Source organism: Leptonychotes weddellii, chromosome 11 (assembly GCF_054177405.1).
Source record: "Leptonychotes weddellii isolate Sample4059 chromosome 11, ASM5417740v2, whole genome shotgun sequence".
Lineage (NCBI taxonomy): Eukaryota > Metazoa > Chordata > Mammalia > Carnivora > Phocidae > Leptonychotes > Leptonychotes weddellii.
In genome coordinates, this window is record NC_138379.1 from 79,518,848 (window position 1) to 79,525,445 (window position 6,598).

A 6,598-nucleotide genomic window follows, 5' to 3' on the forward strand; every position below is an offset into this window, starting at 1 on the left:
TCAGTCAGTGAAGCGCCTAACTCTTGATTTCAGCTTGGGTCATGATCTCAGGGTCATGAGATCGAGCCTCATGTGGGGCTCTGCACTCAGTGAGGAGTCTGCTTGAGATTCTCTCCCTCTGCCCCTCCCCCTGCTCTCGTGCTCTCTTTCTCTCTCAAATAAATAAATAAACCTTTAAAGATAAAAAAAGTTATATGCAGATTTTCTACTGCATGGGAGTTGGTGTCCCTAACCCCAACATTGTTCAAGGGTCAACTGTACTCTAAGTTTCATGGACGTGGAACTGTTTCATTTACCATTGTATTCCCAAGTCCTAGCCAACTGCTGGTTTAGCACCTTAAGCATAGAAAGAGCTCAGTGAATATGTATGAGTGAGTGAGTGAATGAATGAATGAATGAACTGAATGTAGGATTGTCTCCCAAGAGTCTACAGCCTTGTCAATACTATTTAGAGAAGCTTGGCAAACCCGGGTGATGAAATCCAGTGGACAGGGCACAGCAGCATAAAGTTCCAGGAAACACAGATTTAAAGCTAGAAGAGCAGTGACATTCTACCTACAAGTGATCATTCTATTGGAGTGGCAGCAGTGCAGGGGACAGAGCCCACCTTACAGGGAGGACGGCTGATGGGGAAGAGGTAGGATGGCATCAGGGCCCCAGCGGGGTCTGTGAAGGCTCAAGACAGCACGCAAATATCACCGGCAACTAGCCCAGTGGTGCAGACCAGGTTGGGTTAGTCAACAGATTTCCCATTGGTGACAACCACATGCCATTGTTAGAAGCAGAGGACAATATTTAGGTAGCTCCTTGCTCTAAAATATCCCTAGATGCAGTGCTCAGTACGTGGGTTAGCTCCCTCCTTCCATCCTCAGGACTGGGCTGGGCTGAAACTGCCTGCAGAGGGCCAGGTCTAGGAAAACAAAGGACCAAAGACAACAGGAGCCCTTTCACCAGCTGGAGCTTTTCTGCAAAGATGCTCCTTCTTGCCCCTCGTGCCCAACCTCACCCTCCCTTAGGGCTGTAATGCCCGCCCCCCGTCAATTACCTCATTGGACGAGGTAATTGAACTTCAACTTCTGCACTTGCCAGAGGGTTCTAGCAATGCCTTTGTTGTGGGACTGCTGTGGAAAATCAAATAGGTGTTAAAATATTTGGCACAATGCTTGCTAACCAGCAGATGCCCTGTCAACGGCAGTTTCCAGGTTGTATTTAGCTGGTTAAGGAAGCAGGCTTGTCTTTGGGATCCTCACTCCTTTCATCCTGGGCCCTCCCTCCACCTCCTGGTGTAGGTACTCCCTTTGCCTGACTCCCACATGGCCTCTCTTTTTATGTTGCCCAAAGCCCCCTTCTTGTCTCCACATCACCCCTATCCCCAAATCACCTCTTGCCTCACTCCCTCTTAAGAATTCTGTATACTTATTGAATCTGATCTTAAGTGCTAGGACTCTGTGATCTCACATCAAGGCCCAAGTGCTCTTTAGAAGAAGATACTTGATCACACAGCTGTCTGTTTCCTGGGGCTCCTGAGCTGCTGATCTCCAGCGGCGAGACCCAGACTGAGCCAGCAGGCTCAGCCAGGGGCTCTTTCATGACCCCTTTTAATTGGACTGGGAAGATTGTATGAACGTTCTTGAACCTGTCTGTGCAGTGAAATCACCGGGAGAACTCTTAAGAAGATACAGATTCCTTGGCTCCACCCCAATTTTTCTTACTCAGAATCTCCAGGGATGTCGAGGACAAGGACCAGGTGAGGACTTGACTTGCTCTTCAAGTGGAGCAGACACGGGGTTTCCCTGAATAGGGGTGCCCTCCTTCCCCACCAAGTATGGGAGCTGTAAGGGCACAGTGTGCCCCGTGACTTGGAACAGCGGCTCTCAGCACCAGCCAGGGGTCCTGGCTGATGCCTTTCTCTCCCACCTGCTCCTCGGCCCCCCCACGCCCCTGCACTGCTGTCGCGGAAACCCTCATCTCCCCACTAGCACCCCAGCCTCCGCTGCAACACCCACCCCCACACAATAAACGGAGGCCGCTCGAATTGAACGCAATACCAACGATTACATTGATCATTTTCCTGAATCGTCACAACCACATGAGATAGTTACGATTATTATCCTCACTTTACAGATAAGGAAACCAAAACCGAAATTAAGTAAAATGCCTCTGAGCATGAAAGCTAATCCACAAGAGGACTTGAACCGAGGGCGGTCCAAATGCAGGACTGTGATTCCTAACCCCTGCACTCTGTTGCCTTTCTATTCCCGGTTACAAGGCTTCACAATGGGTCTGCTTTGTACTGCAGACAACTGTTTCCCTGTGTTTGGGAAATTGTACACATTCTGCCCTGTGATAGCTGGAGACGGATCCACAGCTTGTAATCAGCAGCGTGCAGACCCTGACTCTAAGCAATGGATCACAGCCTCCCTTTCTCTGGAGGGAGCCTTGAAGACATTGTGTCACAGGTGCTGTCCTCCTGGGCTCTCGAAACCAGGCTATTGAAGTGGCTCCCCTTCAGGTTACCAGCCAGTGGGCCTCCTGTTTCCACAGCATCATGCCTGGGTGCTATTCCTCCAACACAGCAATCGAACTGCGGGAAACTGCAACAACACATTTAAGTAGACATTTTGTACTTCCCTGGTCCAGCCAACCAAAGTTGGAACCCCTAGAAAGACCCCAAAGAGGGTATAACATATCAACTCTACTTCTCACAGGGCCCTTCTCAACCCTGGATGCACTTTCCAGTCGCCTGGAAAGCTTTTTAATAACCTCAATGCCTGTGCCCTACCCCGGAAACTTTCTGATCTAATCGGACTGGGATGGCACGCAGAGTCCCCAGAGATCCTAATGGGCACCCAGGTTTGGGAGGCCCAGCTACAGGATGTTGGTGTTGCTCTGGTGCTAAGAGAGTCTTTTAAACTTTGGGAGGTGGTTTTCTGTCCCCCTTCCATGAGGGATTGAAGTAGTCTTCCCCAATGAGGGGGAGGCCATGGCTCATTTTGAATGGAGGTTGTTTCTCTTTCCCTTCTCCGTGTATTGGTCCTCCCAGAAGAACTGTCTTCGATCACCCCAGGAAGAGAGCTGTCTCTAAAACCTTTAGCAGGATCCCCCCCACCACCTCATAACTCATCCTTCTGTGTCACAATACTTGGAGGCTAACAATCCTTCGTCAAATCTAATCCAAATCCTGCCTACCACAATCAAACTACAGTTCTCTTGTTTGTCCTTGTCGGAAACAAAGGACAGCTGTTCTCACTTGCACAAAGCTCTGAGGACCAATCGGGGAGGAGGCTGGCAGCCGAGGGTAAATCCAGATTTGTCTGACCTTTGTTTTACATCAAACTTCAGGTACAAGTCTTCTCTTCCTCCAGGACCCCGATGCGCGAATCAGAAGGGCATCCCAGTTGAGGGTCCTAGATTTAATTCCTGGAATGAATAACGATGACTTGGGCTTCTTTGTTCTTGTTCTTTTTCCCATTTCTTCACGTGTGAAGCAGATAAAAATGTGTTGAGGAAAGACCACATCTAACGAACAAAATCATCCTTATTTGCACTCATTTCTGCTGCTCCTCCCCCCCGCCCCAGCTGGGTCCCCTAGAACCAATAGCTTCACCTGAATTTTGTGAAGCAAAAGGAAGGAGAGAAAAGCCAGTACATGAACTAGCTCTTTTCTATAACCTAGAGAAACTAGGACAAGAGCATCACAAGGCTGTTGCATTTAATGCCTATGGGTTTGTTCCAAGGGACAAGTTTATGGGGTTGATAAACTGCACAGAGGTAGTCATCTGAGAATCTTAGGGCACCTATCTCGAGTGTCATGTTCCTCTTTGTGGCTGTCTAGTCCATCGTCACTACTTTATAATCACCCCCAGCACTTGGAGGAAAAAGAATATCCTACCTCCTCGGTAACTAATTGCTTGAAAACAAGTCTAAATCTGTTGAGCAGAATGTCTCCCTTCTCCCACCCACCCTTCCCTGCCCTACTGCCATGCTGTTAAAGTTATGAATGTCTCTTTCCAGTTTCCCCACTGGGATAGCTATGTTCTCGATGTTGTCTTCGGCAAATTACCAAAATAGAATTTATGATTCATTGACCCAAATTATATTCCCACTGACAGTATCTGCAGAAATCCCGTTCAACAATGGCTTGCTGAGTTTACAGAAAACATACATCACTCCCTAGAATTCACCCGCCCCAACAAGGCCAACAGAAGTGCAAATTAAATCTTATCTCCTCGGAAGTCCTTGATGAAGAACATCCTGGTCTTGGCAACTCGCTGAGTATTTGCAAAAAGCTCTGAGAGAGCAGGATTGTTAGGGTTTTTCTGCAAGTTGGAGTTAAATCTTGAGGCATGTATTAAGGACCTCTCTGAAGGGACCATAGACTATTTTCTTAAACTACAACTCTGACCTCAAGGTCATCACACTTACTTTGTGCTCTGAGCACCTTAGGGCATCACAGACATTTTTCTCAGCAGGTGCACATTACACGGTAATTAGGCTCTCACTTTGATTTTTCTTGCCCACGATCTTAAAGAGGAAGCAAAGTAATCTAAAGTTAAGAAACCAAACTTACATTACTTTCCTTAATAGATAAACTTTTCCCTTTGTAATTTTTGCTTTTGTGGACTCGTCTCAGATGAAAGCAAGTGCTAATTTAAACCCAGTCTATGCAGAGCTACATGGAATCCTTGCAAAGCGAAGATGAAACGGCACTCTCTATCCATCTCTCCCGGTGAATGCAGCTTTAAAAACTGAAAAGAATGTGCAGGGCAGCTATTTGAGGACTCTGGAAAATAAGTGATAGCAGGTGGATTGGGAAAGACCAGAATTCGAAGTGCCACTGAACCAGACTTGAACGCCCTACCCTCCACTTCTTTCTCTTCACATTTCCTGGCTTGAACTCAAAGCCACCCAAAAACTGGAAGAGAGAGTTCTAGAAGCTCTCTAATTCTGGCTCTACAAGGAGGAAGGGGACTCCGAATGCTGGGGGGGGGGAGCTGGAGAAAATGGTCCGTTTTTCTTTTTCTTCTTCTCTGTTCTGTTATGACCCAGTCCCAGACAGCCCTGATGGGCTTGCTGGTGGCTATGGAAGTGTGAGGCCCATGGGCAACTCAAACTCTCTTCCCTCTGGGTTCCTTTGTCTTTTCTCTCCTTTCCCTGTCTTCCTCATCTCCCCAAATCCCTTTCCTATCCACCTCAGGAAGACCAAAGCTTGTCAGTAATCAAAATCTTTACACCAGTTACTGCTCAGGCTTGGGCTTTGAGCCTCCGTTCCCAAGAGTTGAGGAAGCTCGATGTCAGCTATAAGGAACTGCAGAGTAAAGGTGCTTCCAGTTGCCTTGGGTTTAAATGTGGATTGATACTTAGAGAAAGGGGCTTTAGAAAGGGGGTTTTGTTCTCTCTGAAGTATTTACCTAAAATTCCTTAATCCATGAAGGCATTTTCATGTGAATCCTTTATCCATTTATTCCTTCATGGAAGTAGCATACTTTCAAAGCGTAAAGGATGATTGCAAGGCATTATGGGCAAATATTCTAGGGTAGATTCAGGGCATTGGAAAATATAAGAACATTACCATGTCCTTCCATCACAGAAGAGGCTATCTTTTTAAATGTAGATTCACTTAATTTCAGGATGATAATTATCTATACCCTTACTGAGAACCAACTATGTACAAAGCATGGTTAAGATTTTGAGGAACAGATTTTGACTTTTAAAAGAGGATTTATTTGCACAGCTACATCCTGAAATAGCAAAGTGTTATTGCCTGCTTCTCTAGAATCCTGGTTGGAGCTCGGAAATTAAACAATGCACTTACATAGAAGTAGGAAAATCCACCTTCCCTCCATAAAGGGGCAAGTGAGGTCTAGCAGAGTAGCCAGCCCTGACAATCCAGCCCCAGAATCAACAGCTCCCTTTGCAGTCACAGGCCCTATCTGATACCCCCTGCATGGCCACATATGTGGGAGCAACCAAAGCCACCAACACTGAGGACCTTGAATGGGTGAGGAGGCCTAGTTTCCCCCCAGGAAAAGCAGAGCTGCCCAGGTTGATTCTGGGCTTTAAGATCAGACAGTTCTCCCTAGAGTGCAGGGGCACCTGAACCTACCTCCCACCCCTCCCACTAACACTACCCGATGGCCTAAGTGTGTACAACTTCCTTTTTTTTTTTTAAGATTTTTTTATTTATTTATTTGAGAGAGAGAGAATGAGAGACAGAGAGCATGAGAGGGAGGAGGGTCAGAGGGAGAAGCAGACTCCCTGCCAAGCAGGGAGCCCGATGCGGGACTCGATCCCGGGACTCCAGGATCATGACCTGAGCCGAAGGCAGTCGCTTAACCAACTGAGCCACCCAGGCGCCCGTGTACAACTTCCTTGAAAAAGGAGCTGCTCTTCCTCGGGCAAGGCCACCTCATATCAGCAGTTCCCACCTGCCTGGGACTGTGGCCCAGCCGTATATCTAGAATCTCTCTTTAGACTAGCTTTCTTGCCCACCTGACAGATCCTGGGGCCTGATCTAACCTCCTACCTCTTACCCAGGGCGCCATTGCTCACCCTGATGGCTTGTGTCCATCAGCATCAGACAGAGCGGGAGGGGGGC